Genomic DNA, 20,570 nt, shown 5'->3' on the forward strand with positions numbered 1-20,570 from the left:
ATTAATTTCTCTCCAAAGGTTTGCTCATTCTAGCCTTCTCAGGAATATAATTTTGGAATAAACGGGCGGAATTTCTATTTCGGTTTTAATTCAAAGTTCGGGGTGGAAGATTCCATTTCTGGCTTTGCAGTTGTATTATATCTCCAATTCCGGAAACCCACCCCGTGAACTTAAGCGAGATTCCTACCCCACCCATACCCAGAGATTGTTATAAAATGCACAAGGTGGGCCTTCGCTGTTCTAAAGATAGCCCCTTTTCGATTATAATGGAATGCATGTCATCCAGATTACATCACTATCACTCGAGTATTGTTGACGACTGACCAGAAACTACCATCGATTATAATATAATGTAGATGTGTTAAAGCCATAATGGATATAAGTAGGTGCACACCGATAAAGTTATTACTGGAAATTCACATTATGTGATATAAGTAGGTACAAACTGATAAAGTTATTACTGGACACTCACCTTATGTAATAACACTGGTGTACTTATTTAAGGGACAACTGTAAAAACTATGAGGTGAAACGTGGAAAAATGGGCCTCACCAGAGGACGTACTTTGGTATGTGCATTTGTACACTGCTTGTCTTCTGTTTTCACGTAACTTACAATGTTATCTGTGCCCCCCAATCATCAATATACGAAAATCTTCTAGTACAAGACTCAAACGAGCAATCGCAAATGAGCCCATCGTGCATATTTTGATTTGCACGAAACCGTGACATGAGCGAGACAGATTTGCAGTGAAAATATATAAATAACCCATCTCGTACACTATCGACGCATGCGCGAAGCGCCCTGACGGCATGTGTATTTTGAAAATGCATCTTGAATTGATTTAGGAAAACAAATTTACAATGTTAGCGGTACAACATTCATTCATCGTGGTTAATTTTGACGGTTTCGCGAGATTATCAACGATTTTAAAATACGCTTTACTCTGACGAGATGGTTTTGCGAATGTTGACGGAGAAGTGTGATTTTACAATTATTTTACAAATATAACTTGGTGGAGTGAATGAATTGCAGTACCCCCCAACATGATACACATATTTACATACTAGCTATTTTTTTAAAGTGAAGTGCACTGCTGACAATTTCATTCACGGCCGCCTCTGGGATTCGTACAGGTACTATATTAGATTCAACATTATTCAGTCTTCCTTTACTTAGACCTCCGTTAGTTAGTTCAGCTGCTTTCATATTTTTATGCGTTTTTTCACCAACATCAGCCCTTCTGCCATAGAAGCATTGTTACCGTTGTTTTCACGAACATGTTTCGAACATATCACATTGCCTACCGGCGGAGGCTCATATCGTGCAATGTGCCTCAATGGCCACAGGTTACAGTTGGCCGACAGGGTAGAATAGGGCACAGGGCATAACAGCCCACAGCCGAGTGCAGCGACGTTGCTCCTGAACACTGGGACTGAATGAATTATAACTTCCCTTTCCGCATAGCTTTCAACCGCTTTTAGCCATTTCCACTTTTATTATTTTGTATACATTAAAGGCGAGACATAAACCTACACCTCTTTGTACTCGTATAATGCACATATATATTGTATAATACTCTACAAAAAACTTTCAATATACTGAATATCCTTTTTTTAGTTGTCGGTGCATTAGTGCGCGATTGGAAATTGTGTTCCTGTGTAATGTGTAAAATTAGTCAGGTTCAGTGAACTTTTAATTTTCAAAATTGGAACTTAACTTATAAATCTTATCTAACAAGCGATAAAGTAGGTTCCAACATTATTTGAAATTTGTATTTCTTTTGTTTAAATGATGCTTAGATGAATTAATAGAGTTAAGATGTGTGATACTGAAACGCGCATGATATTATTTAACTAGGTCCAGTGGATGTACTTTAGCGGGCCGTTCATATAACTATTTCAATCATACATACAATTTATTCTTTTAATGGCTATCCTTTTCTTCAGCGGTGCTACATTTTGTTGTTCGATTAGTATAAGTAGGTATAAGGTCTTGTATTTTTATAATGCCATTAGATAGAATTCGTAATTTTTCAAGTTTACTAACATTCGAAAGGTAAATTTCTTCTTTTGAATGGCAATAATCCCTAGCTATTATTTTTTTAATAAATACTTTCAGCATCACAGATTCTACGTTTATAACATCCAGTGTTTTAAGGGTCTGCGCTAGTTTTAAATTAACTACCGTGGATTTTGTGAGAATCTGTTGTTCGTGATTAAATTGAATTAAAATATTTCGCATGATTGAATATAATATATGTATCCTTCTACCTACCTACATTCGGCTTCGTCAATTGATTGAACAACTATCAAAGTATCTTGAAGCATCCGAACAAAGATCGTTTTGTTTGTCTATGAAACTTTGCCAATTTATGCTTGGGTAGTTTTGTAGAGTTGTTAGCATTTTGCTATCGATTTACTAACCCTTCTCATCAGAATTCCTCTCTGTGGGTGTAAATGTAGAACATTGTTTGATTTTGATGTAAACTGGATACTATGTTTGAATATGTTGTTGATATTTTATGTTTGTTTGATGAATGTTGAAATCAAATGGGTTGCTGTTGACTGAACGTAGTCAAGTCCTGATATAATTCGAGCGCTTTGCATTTTATCTGTCCGTAAATTTGTTTGTGTGTTCTTCTCCGGTCCATCTTGTCAAAATAGTTGCCGTGTTGGGTAGTACCTTTTTAATCCGCGTGAAACCTGTCCCAGACGACGCTGTACGCATCAAGCGTTTTTTGGACGTGGCCTATACAGATAATACCTTGGTAGTTTCACACGAAGCTATAATCTTCCTCTTTATCTTAGCATGTGCTAGAGGGGGAGTGGGAGAGCACGGAATGTCATTTATTTTTACGGGATCTTTTACCTTGACAGCCGAGTGACCACGGCAGCTCCCTAATTGATCTGAAGTCGCATCATTTTCAAATATCTCAGAGCTAGGAGATCACGGCACATCATCTAAGCCACGTCCACACTGATAACGTATCACCTGTCTCATGTGACATTTTTGTTTGGGATTGTATGGCGAATGATATCGTGAAATAGGCCACACCCAAACATATAGCCTCGTCTGACACAGGCATGATATATCAAATCGGAATAATCAACATTTCGCGAGGGGTTTATTGTTCACAAAACTACTAGTCATATAAACACAATATATCGGGATAAGTTTTTTTGTATATAATATTCAATTCACCCGCCATAACACAGGATAACCGCCATAACATGGAGGGTGAAATATCACAAAAAACCACATGTACTCTCTAAATCATGTATTAATAAAATAAATAAATATTGTAACCAATAAAATATACTTACAAAAAAAAATTCGTTGTACATTATTATGTAATAATAATATATAATATTTTAAACAGACCGTATTTTTTATTGTTATTTGGCATTTATAACTTTCGAACGGTTGTGCCAACACAAGGGAAAAGTTCTGTGACTGGATCTTTTGATAAACCACATCTCAGTAGATAATAATAACATACCCTAAAAACCTGCTAGCTCTGAAAAACGTATATGTGATTAGGTTTAAGAAGGGCGTATTATACGCATTATTATACGTTATTCCAAAATGCCAACCCCTTCCAATACCAGTGGACGGAATTTTACAAATAACATTATTAAAATACTTTTTTAACATCAATAACTCTTTACGGCTTTTAAGCTCTTTGACGGCCGGCGTGGTCTAGTGGTATACGCTTTCGACTACAGATCCGAAGGTCGCGGGTTCGAACCCGGCGTGCGCAAATAAATTTTATTTGATTAATTTGTGTTATTTCACAATTAATTCATTTAAAATAAAATAATATATAGTATATTTGCGGCACGTTCCAGAGTGGAAGATACTCTCAGTATCGCCCTGGTGTAAGACCACCATTCAGAATTGAAACGTTGCTTGAAATGGCTTTAGCCGTGTTTGGTGACCAGATCTGAATAGCCAGGTACTTCCCCACCTTCCTCTTCCCCATCTCCCTCCCCTCCCCAATACCCTCAGCCTCACAACATACCCCAATTGGGGATGCCATAGTCTCACTGGCTCCAGACGGGAGCAGTTGGGACTCTTGTGCGGTAATACTGTAAAAAAAAAAAAAAAAAAACCGAGACTTTTGGTCTAATTTGACATGAATTTTTTACACTTTATTGTCAGAAGTGTGGGCTACATCTCGGGGGCGTTTATTAGAATTACAGGGCCGTTGGAAGAAGGGTAGTGCGGAGGTAGGGATGATTCAACCTTTCAAAATCTATTTTTAAATTTTTCCACGAATTTTTGTTACCATTTGAATATAAATTTTATTTTATCATTTTTTTTTAATCTCAGACTTGCTGGGGTGGTGCTGGGGACAGTGCTGGGGTAATTATTCGTAAACATTTTGTTAGAATATTTATTTTCAATAATTATATTTCATAATTGACACGTATCGGGTATTCAAATTTTTCTGTCTTAAATTAACTTACTATTTATGCATTATTTTTTGTTCCGTGATTCCAATGTCCACGTTTCGCGATGGTTTTTTTTTTAATGATTCGTGATTCCAATGTCCACGTTTTGCGATGGTTTTTTTTAATGATTCGTGATTCCAATGTCCACGTTTCGCGATGGTTTTTTTTAATGATTCGTGATTCCAATGTCCACGTTTCGCGATGGTTTTTTTTAATGATTCGTGATTCCAATGTCCACGTTTCGCGATGGTTTTTTTTTTTAAATGTTCCGTGATTCCAATGTCCACGTTTCGCGATGGTTTTTTTTTTAATGTTCCGTGATTTCAATGTCCACGTTTCGCGATGGTCATTTTCATTCATTACAAGATGTTCACAACAGTTTCTTACGCCTATTAATTAAAATGTTTTTTGATAATGCCCAAACTGCTCGTGATACTAGAAGCAAAGGACATAATCTCTCAATAATCCCTTTCGCTAAAATAACTTTTGGCCAAAGAAATTTTAGATAATCATGCACTTTCACTAGCCGTTTTAGACAACCCAATTTATTTGAAATATAAATCCACGGCAAGTATTGGATCATCAGCTTTATTAAAATCGACTTTATTAAAACCCAATTTTAAGTGTGTCTTTCTATGACAAGATGCCGATTGTCGTATTATTTTAAATGTTATATTGTGTTTTTATTTTTGTTGCAAAATGCTTATGTTATAAACTGAGCCTGCTCTCAACTCACGAGTTCCTCCTACCGAGACAGGCACAGCACATCACCAATGGAAAGATGAATTTAATAAAAAATATTTTTTTTTTCTTTTTAAATCTTCTTATTTTTTATCGCTTAAAACTTAACCTGTTTCCTTACTAGGAATGGCCCAAACAGTTAAAATACATTTAATGAGCCAGCTAAGTGTTTGTTTAGTTTAATCTAAGGCATGCTGTTATAACTGCTGTTTATGAACATATAATCTTGTTGTCACACGCCACTGCGTAATGCAATAAAATGATGTCATAATTTTCCAGCCGAGTATAAGTATCAACTCTTGACGGTAATGACATCACTAATGTGCTTGATCGTCGTGGCTTTCAATTTGAAGTGGGCAATTCAGCAATGAGCATGTTTATATCTTGTATTATAATATGATACGACGACAGCTTGAGGTTCATCAGAGCTCTGAGCCAGGAAGAGTAGCGTGAAGTGCCCAGCCGCGCCGCCCAGTCTGGGGAGCTTGCCAATGCCAACATTGCCAACTACCGTTCTCTACCCTCGACTCCCACATTACCAATAGCTGAAATCGCTCTGTGGTCGTTGTCTATCTGCGAATAAGACACCACAAACTACAATTGTTCCAGCTTACAAAAAAACAGGGTTAATATCACTAGTAGTTCTGTGAACAGTAGACCTTTCGTCCAAAAAGTATGTTTCTAAATTTCTCTTATTTAATAAATCAAAAATTTCATCTGAAATCATAAGATTTATTAGGTACATAAATAACTACCTGCTTTATTAAAAACCATTTATATTTTATGCAACATTTTTTTAAATTTTCAAATAAGGCATTATATGATTTGTCCAAAAAACGTCATTACTCAGTGACAATTCTTTTTGCAAACATTCTTCCGGCAGGCAGGTACCATAATTTTGAAAAAAAATGCGAATAAATAAAGTCCAAATAAACACGACAATTTCACATTTGAAAAATATTCTTTACTGATCCATTAAAACGGCCACCACGTTGAAAAGGAAACAGAACGTTCAAACAAATTTACAGACCTACGGTCACTATGGGTAAAAGTTAAAAACATTGTTTATGTTTGACCGGTCTGCTTTCAGATTTTATGAGTATCATTAGACTGTGTTTCTTAAATACATTTATCATTTTTCTTATCCTACTATTAACCAACTGTTATATAAAGAAAAAAAAATAAGTAGGTACTTACAAATGTTTTTAAATACAAGTTCTTGGAATATTTAAATATTGAAGACAATATTAGTGATTTTTAAAACGAAAATCTGAAACAGAAAAATCAGAAAAGGAAACGGTCACATCTGGGACTCGAACCCAGGACCCTTGTCTTTCCGGGACAATGCTCTACCAACTGCGCTAATGGAACCCTATCCTCCTCGGTCACTTTTAACTGTATCATACTTCGAATAAGAACTACCAACATTGTCTTCATTTTTTCGCCGCACATTTTTATTGGCAACTATTTAAAGACAAGGGTCCTGGGTTCGAGTCCCAGATGTGACCGTTTCCTTTTCTGATTTTTCTGTTTCAGATTTTCGTTTTAAAAATCACTAATATTGTCTTCAATATTTAAATATTACAATTTGAGGTTTTACTCAATAAAAGTTATTCCGAAAAATAATAATTAATTTCTAGACTTGCAGAAAAGTCAATAGATGTCGCACATTAAAAATAAAAACAATAAGATAGGTTTATCTAAAAGACGCTGTCTAGGATTGCATTTAGTTCGGGTTGAATCTTGCGATCATACATAAAGATAGTTGCCAATAAAAATGTGCGGCGAAAAAATGAAGACAATGTTGGTAGTTCTTATTCGAAGTATGATACAGTTAAAAGTGACCGAGGAGGATAGGGTCCCATTAGCGCAGTTGGTAGAGCATTGTCCCGGAAAGACAAGGGTCCTGGGTTCGAGTCCCAGATGTGACCGTTGCCTTTTCTGATTTTTTCTGTTTCAGATTTTCGTTTTAAAAATCACTAATATTGTCTTCAATATTTAAATATTACAATTTGAGGTTTTACTCAATAAAAGTTATTCCGAAAAATAATAACAAGTTCTTGGATTTTTAAATTAATATTTATCATATACTAGTGTACCCTGCAATGCTGCGCTACTGCTAATGTCTTTCTTGGGTGTCTCCGACTTCTTCCATCATTCTCTAGTGTATACCACAATGTTACTGTTACAATTACATCTACAACTGCATTACATCGTCTTTAATTCGACTCCGTATGTCACTCTGGTGCAGAGATATTGCGTTAAGTATAACTCGGGCGTCCCCGACTTTTTCAACCATTCAAACTACTCTCTAAACACTCCTGGCACTAATAAGAACAAACTTTTGAATTTTCATCGAAATCTGTCGTTTACTTTTTAAGTTTTGCGAGCACAAACATACTCAGGCTGATCGATTTTCATATATGGATATATAGATTAGTCAGGCTTCTAGCTCACATATATGTATGTAGATGTGCTGTCATTTTAGCTTCATCCATTTTTAAACTTTTTTTCATAATACGTTTTATTAAAATTTGCAATGGGTAGTCCTTAAGGCGATGCACTACGTCGTGTAATATTTTAAATCGAGCCGCTATCGATAACACCCCTTAGGTAGATGGCGATAAGGTTGAAATTCCCGCTTAACACCATCCACCTGTTTTGATTTATGCAAGAAAAAAACATGGTCAAAAAGTTCCTTTTATTTTCTTTTGTGGATGTTGAGGCATAAATATTTTTTTTTCCGATCATTTTATAAATAACTTAATTTGTCACATTATACAATAAAATCATAACCGAAAATGGGTTCGTAAGTAGGAGATTTTGAAATTTAAAGCAGTTTTCATAGGCCTATACATTATTTTTTTCTGGGCTTATAAAAAGACTTATCTTAAAAATATTGGATTATTTCAAAGGCCAAGATGTATTCTACTCGCAGTATTTAATTAAAGCATCTGAAACATTTCTAGGCGACCAAATTTTCAAACCAAAAATACATGATTTTGCATTACTACGTAGTGCATCGCCTTAAAGTATTTGTAAGTATATTCACTTTCAATCATTTTCTGATTTAAATGATTAATTTAACGTTAATATAATTTTTTTGCCACTATGATGGATGCTAAACCAATGCTTGAAAAGTAGGCCACCATGAGAAGTTTTCGTTGTAAACGACCGAATTACAGTGTGGCGAAGCTATCAGTACCCGTGCACTGAATATATATGATATATAATAATAGCAGTTATATCTAATTGCCACTAAACGACACTGTGTCACTGTGCCCTTTTCGCATGACCCTGTTAGGGATGATTGTTGGTTGGCTAGATGGGTGTTTAATTGGGGTGACAAGCGATACATTCCTCCCCCTGTAACACAAGTGTCGGGAATACCCTCAAGTGCGGGGCTCGCGGTTCACTTCGTTGATGTATTTTTTCTACTCGGCTGATTATCGGGTCCGTATCGTACTTAACTGATATATCATTACATAGTTACACTTAACATAGAAGAGTTCGTTGTACTCATTAATATATTACGTACTGTATTAATAATTCTGGAATTAATTTCAGAAAATGTTTCTCGCTAGCCAGCCTACACATTACGTGGCGTATTGTTAATCTTAAATTTGACTTTTGAGGTACGTAGTAATGCAAAATCATGTGTTTTAGGTTTGTAAATTTGGTCGCCTAGAAATGTTTCAGATGCTTTAATTAAATACTGCGAGTAGAATATATCTTAGCCTTTGAAATAATCGAGTATTTTTTAGATAAATCTTTTTATAAGCCCAGAAAAAATAATTTATATGGCCCATGAAAACTGCTTTAAAGTTCAAAATCTCCTACTTACGAACCCATTTTCGGTTATGATTTTATTGTATAGTGTGGAAAATTATGTTATTTATAAAATGATCGAAAAAAAAAAATTATGTCTGAACATCCACAAAATAAAATAAAAGGCACTTTTTGGCCATGTTGTTTTCTTGCATAAATCAAAACAGGCGGATGGTGTTAAGCGGAAATTTAAACCTTATCGCCATCTACGTAAGGGTTGTTATTGATAGCGGCTCAATTTAAAATATTACTCGACGTAGTGCATCGAAGAAACTCACGACCGAGCCGAGTCACGCCGAGCCACTACGAGCCTCGAGCCTTCGAGTTAACAATACATAAAATAGGTTATTTTTTCACAAATGTTTAGGTTTTGTTAGGGTTTATTTAAAATTAAGTAGTAAGACATTATTTAGGTACATACATAAAATATGCATATCTTTTTCTATCATCCAGAACAAAATCACGTCTGAAGAGGCCGTACTTACGACTCGAGGTCTGAATTTCTACCGAACAGATTTTGGCTCAGCGATCGCACACACGGTAGAGCCGGTGTGGTCCCTGCGGCGCGAGGACACATACAGCCGAGCCACGGCTGGTTGGCTCGTTTTGGACTGAATCTTGGAATATCAAGCGGAGAGTGCCACGCAGAGCCACCTGAGTTTCTGATGATTTTTGGCTCGTCTCGGGACCATTTAGCTCGTCGGCTTTGCCGTGTATGTCCAGCTTTACCCTTTAATGTTAGATATACATAGCTCGTGCTTGTGAAAGATCATAAGAAATCTTATTCCATATAATTATTCAATCTGCGTATGTTTGTGTTCGCAAACTCGAAAAGTAGTCAACCGATATCGCTGAAAATTTTGTTCTTATTAGTGTCAAAAGTATTTAGAGAGTAGTTTGAATGGTCGAAGTGGTCTGGGACGCCTCAACGCAATATCTCTACAACGGAATGAGATACGGTCTCGAATTAAAGTCGATGTAATGTAGTTCTTTAACAGTAACATTGTGGTATACATTAGTAAATGGTGGAAGAGGTCGGAGACGCCCGAGAAAGACATTAGCAATAGCGAAGCGTTGGGGGTCCACTCGTTTAAAATATCATTATTCGGAATTTATTCTAATTTTTTTTTCTATTATTTTAAAAAGAAAGACAAACATTCCCGTGTTACGAATAACCTGAAAATATTTGAAAATCTCCTACTACCACCACCACAGTAAGCTGAAAATGTTGCTTGCGTTGTGTTGGAGGACTTAGCCAGCCGAGTAATTGAACACACTATGCCTGGGTGGGACCCAAACGCGATGTCAACTCGGCCACCGACCGGTCAAATAGATTTAAATTCATAATACATTTAAACCTAATTTGATAGGTTTATTTAATAGTTTTTGGCTTATCGGGTAGCTTTTATCCAACTCCCGCGGTAGATAGGTTAGCGGTAGTAGGTTCTACCTACTGACCGGCTTCATCCTAAAAAAGATAAATCAACTAAATATTTGGAGGAATAAATTAGTGATTCGCCATTTCACATTTCTGCGAATTATATCCATGGTTCGTTCTTGCACATGAATTAATTACGCATAAGATTACACAGTTAAAGAAAAATAATCAAACACACAAAAACACTTATATATCAGGTTATGCAACTTTATAATGATATTCCGTGTTGAAATTAGTCACATAAACGTCACTTTTACAGTTTATAAACATAAATAAGAAGATTTGTTAGCAATAAATATTATATTAGAGCACAAGATCTATTGATTTAAATAATGCTGAATGATTTCATGATTCTTTATTTTACGTTTTTTCTTCTAATTTACGTTACTTATATCCAAAGCGGATTACGGTGTAATGGAGAAAATGCGATTGATGAAATTACCTTTATTTTTTGGACTTCTTACACGGAGTAAAATGAGTAAATCCAATTAAGCCCCCGCATTCCCCATTTCTACCGATATAATTTCTAATTTTTTAAAAGAAAGTCAAACATTCCCGTGTTACGGATAACCTGATAATATTTGAAAATCTCCTACTACCACCATACTGAGCGGAAAATGTTGCTTGTGTTGTATTGTTGTATTAATTATAAAATATTTTTTTCAAGTTTTATGTTCCAAAAATATATGTATATGTTATTTTTGAAGATATTATCCATACATTTGTTATGCCAAAACGGTAATTATATGAAATTCTTCGATAGAAAGTAATTATTAAAAACAAGTTTTGTTCTGTTATTTAATATGTTATAGGTATAAAAAATTACAGTGTATCTTTAAAAGAAACTAAAGCATTTGTCGAGAGATTTTTTTCTCTATTTCAAACGAGTCGTGTTTTATGAAATCATTTCACCATTTTCGCTTAATTATTATCGTTTTTTTAGTATTTGCGCGCTCCCTCTAAAATTCGTTTTTACATATCTCCCTTTCAAACCATCTTTGTACGTCTTAAAAACGTGATTGCACGTCATTTAGCAACAAAATATCAGTAAATTTAGAATATATCGGAACACGTGTTTTTGCATCCTAATAAAATTACGATAAAATGCAAAAATATTATAATTTTTATGAACACGTGTTCCGACATCCTCATAATACATTCGTGTTTCTTAAAGGCCTGCAGTCGCGTTTTCAACAGGAATACGGATAATTTGACAATATTTTATATCGGTAAGTTTTCTCCGTGTAGTTTGACCATGTGTTTACAAGTCATAGCAGATGCTACTTTTTTATATACGTGTACAATATACATGAAATGGAAAAAAGTAACATTGACAGTAGAATCATTTTAAAGAAATTCTTCTTTGTGCAGAAGAGTACTTTATCGTAGGACCACTGCGGGGTAAGAGGGGACTGCGGAATTCCAACTATTTAGAACCAATTTGTTCCCAAATATATACAAACGTGCGCCCTGTAGAGTGATTTCCCTGTACCGAAAAAAAGTAGAGCAAATATTATAATTATTTTTGACCGGTCAGTGGTTGAGTGGGCATAGCGCTTGGGTCTCACCCGAGCGTCGCGTGTTCGATTCCTCGGCTGGCTAAGTCCTCCATCACAACACAAGCAACATTTTCGGCTTTCTGTGGTGGTAGTAGGAGATTTTCAAACATTGTTGGGTTATTCGTAACCTGGGAATGTTTGTCTTTCTTTTTAAAAAAAAAAAAAAAATTTAACTCCATACATTTTCCTTTTGTTTAGTGTCATATAAGTAGAGACCCCCATTCATAGCTTTAATTTTTAAGAAATGTATCATTTATTATTGAAAAAATAGCTTTTATAGTTTTAATTGCGTTTTCATAGCGTTTATAGCTAAATAGGATAACATCAAGGAATGGGAGTCGGCAAGAGGGAAAAAACAATTATTTTAGCAAAATCACTTGAAACATGTTTATAGTATTATTGATTGAAACTCAACATGGCATATGTTTCTACAGTAGCGTGTGTCATGATGGTTCTACGATCTGTCAATACAAGATTATAGCGACTAAAAAATCTTTTTTATTATCGCTAAAAACACCATTTATCGCATTAATTCGCGATAGATAAAACATCGTTAATGCCATGAGTGGGTGTCTCTACATATAAGTCATGCAAAATATTACAAAATCTGTGGTACATAGTATTATATTAGATCTTGTTTGGATATGGTGCATTATAAACAATGAAAGAGAATTGCTCTGCTACAAACATATATTATATTGTTGAGTTTTTGTGGTCTGTTGGAATCTGATTTGGGGCGAGTGTAGTGAATTATACAGATCGCAGATAGAAGAGTAGACAGAAAAGAGAGACCACGTTTGGTGCAAAAACATATAATATCCCAGATTTATTCACAAAAAACGTGGTATTCACATTACAATACTCGGCATGTTTGCCTGCTCAAATGAATTAAAAACCCACTCTGAAGTAGATATAAAGCCTGTGACAGACAACGCTATAAGCGCGCTATATTATGAGTCATGATTGAATCCATTGATGCGTATAACGTAATGTGTCGCCTACGTAATGTATTCGTAGATCAACGGTGTGCATAACGATCGCCCTTGGGTGATATATAATACCCACATTTCACTTCAAATGAGTACGGTTCTTATAATTAGTTAATATTTTCGGCCTTTACTCCTAAAATTCTCACCGCACTTCAAAAAACTCGAAAAAAATGTACTATTTAAACTAATAATTCTTACACACTATAGAAAAAAGTGTACTATTTAAACTAATAATTCTTACACACCATAGAAAAAAGTGTACTATTTAAACTAACAATTCTTACACACCATAGAAAAAAGTCTACTATTTAAACTAATAATTGTTACACACCATAGAAAAAAGTGTACTATTTAAACTAATAATTCTTACACACCATAGAAAAAAATGTACTATTTAAACTAATTATTCTTACACACCATAAAAAAAATTAAGATGCTTACCTAACTTATCTCCTAATTGTAAACATTAAAGTAATTTCCACAATGTTGTGAATTTAATGTTATGTAAAAATTAATTTCTCTAATGATTGAACTTGCTGTTATATATTTGTGTCACATTACCTCCTTCATATGAACTAAACCCATCAATTTGATTGTCCTGAAACGGGAAACTTTCCCAGTTGGACGGTCAAAGATTCATTATTCTGTAGTTGTCTTTTTAGTATCTAATAAGTAAATAAATAAAATAAAATTGACGCACATATCTGGGCAGGCGATTAAGATAAGTGTATGGCTTAGTAAATTCTATAGTTCCTATTTCAGTTTCAATGTTCATTTCCTTTGAAATACGAATTAAATTGATATGTGTAGTACAAACTCTTGGTTCTGATAACGTACAGATATAAGCAGGTGCTTGTGTAGGTGGCAATTAACGAGTTGTCAATTATATTAATAAAATTTATTCAAATAAATAAAATAATAATAAAATAGTTTTTAACATTAAAAAAAAACATAATTTGCACATCTTACAAGGGAAATCCTAGTGAGGTGATAACTATATTATATCTATCTTAATAATATTATTACGCACAGTTGACCTAATTTTGATTACAATCATTCTTTCACATTCTTAATGAAAATAGATTTTATACTATTATTTGTAGTATAAACTATTAACTAGTATTTTACAAGTTCTGTGAAAGTTATATTATTTGTACTTGAATAGAACTTCCACAGAACTTAAATATCAAATTGTATGAATTGTTTAAGTTCTGTGAAACAACTGGCCCGTATTGTTTTTGAACTTTCGAATTAAGCAAATAAACATCGAAAATAACAAAATTCAATTTGAATTTTCGCAAATTTCCCTAATGATTTATTGTTCCGTTTTACAAGTGAGATGATAATCTTCTGTCAGTTTTTATTATGTCTAAAACCGGGCTTCAGTGTCGGAACTGCGCTATGGAATAACACTCCATTCATGTGGCTGTTGTTAATATTACCATGGTGTTTCATTCACACCATTGATGCAGGTGGGGTCCCATTCATTGGAGTATTGACACAAAGTACGAGCTTTTACAATGGGTTGAGAACGCTTCCTTTCACACTGATGTAATCGACGCTTAACCCCCCGGGACCCGAATTAATAGCAACAACATTTTTTATACTCATTTTAACAAAATGCGAATTATGTGGGTTAATAAAAAAATGCGCTTTATATATTTTTTAGTTGTAAATCATTAACCTAAAAAGCCCTGGAGTGCGATTTTCTTTGAGTGGCATTGAAGTCAAATCTAAATCAGCGAGGGGAAATTGCCTGGCAGACATCTTGTATGACAAACTTTTGAAATGATTTGTATGCAAAGTATATTAGTCTGTCAAAGTATAGTAGTCTGGGGAGGATGCTCTAACACGATATTAGATCCATTAATTAAAGCTCAAAAATTTATAATGCGGACTATTTACAAAGTACACTATATTCACCCCACGAAGGACTTATTTAACGACTTCAAAGTACTCAACATAATTGTGTTTTGAAACAGCACAGGGTATTAAAGGTCTATGTGAAATGTACCTTTTAAGATTTTTTCCTTAGACGTGTGCAAATTGTATACACCGTGATCTATCTGTTCAGAGTTACAGAGTTCACCACAAGGGCAGTTTGAAAATGATTTGCGCTGGTATATATATATATTATAATATATAAACCATCAATCAATCATATCGCTTCCCGCTCATCTCGAGATATTGGAAGGAAAACCTGTGATAAAGCCTGATTTTCACTCATACTTTTTACCAGCCGATTGATTACCCGTGCAAGATATATTTATACACTTGCTGTACCCCGCCACGCGTGCCGTGGTTCAGTCTGTCTATGCAGATGGAGAAACAATAACACGTTTTGATTTTAAGTACAACAGATTGCGCTTTTTTAACAGATAAAACATGTTTTTATCTGTCACAGGTGACATCTATATAATAAAGGTAAGTATATAAAAACACACGCGTATTCGAATGGAACGTTGTTTCAAAATTTCAAAGCAATCTGTGAAGAGCTTTCGGAGATTTAAGATTTTGAACAAAAGAACGAAACAGTATTTTCTAATTAAAATATGCGTCTGAACTTCATTATAATCTCCGAATTGATAAATTATAATGTTCTCATCGTTTTTTACGTATTTAAAGAATATCTGCGTTTCTTCTGTTCTGCTTAATTTTGCTTTATTTCTCTTGTTTATAATCATTAATCTTCAGGAAATGTCCAAATCAGAATCATAAATTAACATTCAACTAAACTCAGATATACTGTTTTCTCTCAATTAACCCATAATGTCAAAGCTACTCTTTTGTTTTATTTTTATTACGCTTTTTTTAGTAATTGAACGCGTCCGAATGTTGTAGAACATATCATACCTACCCCAAATACATGACGCGCTGTAAATTTGTTTGTAGGTTCCGTTTGAAGATGGTTGCCGTTTTAATGGTTCAGTAAAGATTCTTTTTTCAAATTTGAAAGTGTCCTGTTTGTTTGGACTTCCTTATTCGCATTTTTTCAATAAATATTATTGAAAAAAGAATTGTCATTGAGATAGTGACGTTTTTTTGGACAATTTAAAATAAATGGTTTATAATTAAGTGACTATAAATCTTATGATTTTATAGGATATTTTGGTTTTGATTTAATTAAGAGAAAATTAGAAACAAATTTTTGGACGCCAGATCTGCTGTTACAGAAACTTTCAGTTTTATTAAATAAAGGTACGATTGCCTCGTCGGCATTTCAAAATAAAATGTGTCCCAGGTTGGACGTCCAACGTTTATTGAGTGTTTCCTAACGCCTTATTAAATTTTCCGCCCTGTTGGCACGTTCCATCTGCACCTATCGGTAGATCGGCGCTGAATATGTCTGGCTTTCGATTTTCGAACTTTCATATGAATAAAACGAAAAACACTACCAGGCTGCATAGCTCTTTCGTTAGGTACCTAAAATAGTCCCAGCGAGAGCTCGTACGGACGTCTCGACGTTCGTCTTCTTCTTTCTCATGTGTCTTGATTGAAAACGAAAAAGACAGAAGGTACTAGAACGATGACGTCACGTACGATCTATAGCTGGGACTAGTTTATCTGATGGTACAGCAATACGCTCCTGCCGCCTAGAGCTCTATCGCAATCTCTTACATGCATCGTTTGCGAGAAATGGGGATAAATTTCAACCATAGAATTAAGAATAACAAAAGAAGTACCTTGTGGGCGTGTTTTGTTATCTCAATATGAGCCCAATTTGGACCTATGTATCCATTAAAAAACTGTTTTTACGAAATTCAAATGGGATGGCGATATACAATTTCAGGCAAGTGAGACAGACCGCATACTAAATAGTCTAGAACAGTCTAGAACCAAAAGGTACTAAGTCAGTTGGAACATTTGTTTCCATTCAGATTTATATGGAAGGCACTTCTAGTTTTCTTCTTTATTTTTATTGTAACAACGAAACTGTCAACGGTAAGAAGTGATGCGGGCGTGGATTCGTGTTTCAAAAGTCTGACTATTGTTTGCTTAAATTTCTTGCACAGAACTGTGTATTATCATCATTACGATATTGGCATTTCTTTCGAATGGGACGGCGAAACACGATGTCAGACCACGATGTCAAATGGGACGGCGATACACGATATTAGACCACGATGTCAAATGGGACGGCGATACACGATGTCAGACCACGATGTCAAATGGGACGGCGATACACGATGTCAGACCACGATGTCAAATGGGACGGCGATACATGATATTAGACCACGATGTCAAATGGGACGGCGATACACGATGTCAGACCACGATGTCAAATGGGACGGCGATACACGATGTCAGACCACGATGTCAAATGGGACGGCGATACACGATGCCAGACCACGATGTCAAATGGGACGGCGATACACGATGCCAGACCACGATGTCAAATGGGACGGTGATAGACGATGTTAAAAACAAAAGTTACTTTACTAAAGGAACAAGTCGGTGGCGGCATTGATTTCCATTCAAATCTACGTGGAAGGCATTTCTAGTGCTTTTCTTTATTCTATGATATTTACGTATTCCGCTGCCGTCGCGTGTTCCGGCGGTTATTCGCGGAAATGGTGCGATTTCTATTCCGCTCCCAGGAAATGAGAATTATACGAGTCCTAACCCCACCTGCCGCTGACAGAGGCTGTAATCCTTGATTTGTTTGCGGATTTAGAGCCTCCTCCCACAGCCTCCAGTCTACTCGACTTCGCTTTTTTATCTTCGAGATTGATGGTCCTTCAAGCAATCCGAATTCGGTAGAGTTTTTTTTGCTGAAGTGTCCTTATGTGGATCGGCTGAGGATTCTGTGGATATTACATTTATTTTTAGAAAATTTGCTTTTGTATACCTACTCGTTTTGCAGGTTCGTATTAAGATGATAAGAAGAGAGTTTAAGAAAGATTCTTTCATCCCTTAATTATTGTCTCCCTGAAATAGATCATGACGCTTTTTATCGGACTGTAATACAGTTGTTTTTGTGACTGACTTTAAATAATTGAAATTTAAGGAGTGATTTTCTTTAAATGATATAAAAAATGACTAGCTATCTTCACTTATGATAGCAATAGCATATTTATTTTATTTTTATGTTGTTGAATAAATTAAAAATATAATAAAATAGTCAATTTCACTTTACAATTGATTGTAATTTTATTTTTATACTGTCGAATAAATTTTCGAGAAAGATTTAAAATATGTCGCCTTTGACTTGCCGCCAAACCTATAATAAATATTATGTTCGTGCGGAGAGCGTTTGTGACGTCACACCGGCCAACGTTTGTAGCGGCGCGGCAGTCCCGTGTCCCGGTGGCAGCTGTCTAAGCAGTCAGTAGCGTAATTGGGTCCCTAGGTCATGGCCAAATTCGAACTGTTTAAAATCAATAACTATGTATATTATTGAAAAAATAAATTTTACACGCAAGGCGTACGAAAACTCGTACTACAAGCGGGGGTAATCTTTCGCGATCACTCGCTTCAAATTCGCTTTCGTTGTATGAGATGACAGCCATTTACAATAATTTCTGTAAATGGGATGCGGGTTTGGGTACCGCTGCCCTGGGAACCATTTATTGGATAACCGATATCTCTGCTATATGTCACCCAAGTGATTCACTACCTTTGGTGACTTAGCAGGGGTTCATCGGGTGAGGTGTGTTCATCATGCGCCCACCCACCAGCTACTTGGCATGCCAGATCGGGAGAGGTTTGGTTTGGGGAGCCCCTTTGACCTCTCCAACTGATGTCTCGGAAGAATAGATCATACGTCCGTCACTCCCTAACACACTGATTCCTTTAAAACACTTAAAATTTCGAGACCCATCCGTCATACGTTTTTCCTTACCAGAACTTCCTCTTCTTCATTTTCTTAAAAAACCCTCCACACAATCCCCAAAGATGACATTGGCCCTAGAGAGAAATTATTTTTCTCAGGACCTCCTGTGTGGGGTTAATGTAAAAATATATGATACTATACGAGTGGCTAGAAGATACGTTATTACCATTTAATCTTACATAATCTTCAAATTCACTTTCACTTTGACTTCACTTCAAATTAATTAACAAAAAAATATGTTTTTCTTCTTTTACCATATCCTCTTAAAATATTATATCAGCATTCGAGCCACCAACAGATTATTGTCGCAATTTATTATGTACCTTCGCTTGCAATATTATCAGCTCTGTTTACTCCAAATGAATAAAATAACTCCATGTACTTATACCACCTACTACCTACTTATTAATCGAAATGTAATAATATTTTATTTTATTTTTATTCTTAAATTAATGTTCAATTTAAATTCTTATATTTATTTACATTTACTATGTATCTAATTTAGTAACATCTATTGTAGTCTATTTTCACCATCTATACTTTTGTTATCATGCTTTATACATTTTGTTTATTTCTTACTTTGTAAATAAAAACTTTCTTTCTTTTCTTTACCCAATATTGTAATGGCACTACTCTCCAAATCAAACACGAGAAACGTTTTTCTCTATTGAATTGGGTAGTTACGTTAAAAATAAAACATTTTTACTGTAATTTGTTTTTTTTTTAGTTTAACATATTTATGTTTTTGTATAATGGTGCTGCCACACGCAAAGCTCACATCAACAGATAATATAAAGCACAATAGCGCTCGCCATACAATCCCATACAGACCCGACACACGTAAAAAGATAACGCGCTATAAGTGTGGTTCTGAACTTCGCTAACCGAATTTATTTTACGTATCCGCTCCCGACGCGATATTTGAAAAGTTATGCGTCCCCCTCTCCGCCGTAAAAAGGAGAGGGGGTCATTTTAATTGCGGAGCTACCGACTAAGTTCCGTGTTCCCTTTGACAGCCATGACATAAGCAGCCTAATAATGCATTTCTTATTTATTATGTTAGCTCATATCGTCATGTGTGCTAGTAAATTTAGAAACATAAAAAAAAACTTTATTTGGCAAACATACTTAACATATATTTAAAATATAAATATAATCAATATTTGAATTTGAAGTAAACAAATTTTCGCCCTTTGACTTTGACTTGAGCTTATTTTACAATAATTTATTATATGTCGCTTTCGTCGATCGGCGTGCGAACTGCGAATTTCCTGATTCGACGGAGAGGTTATGTGAAAATGCGCTATTTACGCGCAGATTGTTTAAAATCTAAAAAGTTTATAAATAGCATTTATAATTATATAGTTGGCGGCATCATCATCTGAGGATGAGCTGTCCAACAGATCCAGCAATAGGCGACAAGTATCATCCATTTCGAAAACGTGCTCAAGCTGTCAGTAAGTAAAGTTGTCACTTTGACAGATGAAATTATGTTCCTCGGCCGCTCTCGAATTCAACTGACCCCCTCTCCTACCATAGGAAGAAATATTTGATAGCGTCGTGTGTCGGTAGAAAAGATGATGCGCTGTACATTAACTTTTGATGTGAGCTTTGCGTCTGGCAGCACCATAAAAGAAATATATTAGTAAATAAAAAAAAATATATGTAGGTTCCATTTTGGCGGAACTCTGGAAATGAAATAAATGTATTTTAGATTTTAAAAAT

General features: G+C 35.1%; 1 protein-coding gene across 4 annotated transcripts in view; it reads left to right on the forward strand.

Annotated features, from left to right (window-relative positions):
- The window catches only part of Arf6 (ADP-ribosylation factor 6), a 94,795-nt gene that overhangs the window by 64,273 nt on the left and 9,952 nt on the right, over positions 1–20,570 (forward strand). The window lies entirely within an intron of this gene.

Source organism: Hesperophylax consimilis, chromosome 3 (assembly GCF_061612785.1).
Source record: "Hesperophylax consimilis isolate HC1 chromosome 3, BYU_Hcon_1.0, whole genome shotgun sequence".
Lineage (NCBI taxonomy): Eukaryota > Metazoa > Arthropoda > Insecta > Trichoptera > Limnephilidae > Hesperophylax > Hesperophylax consimilis.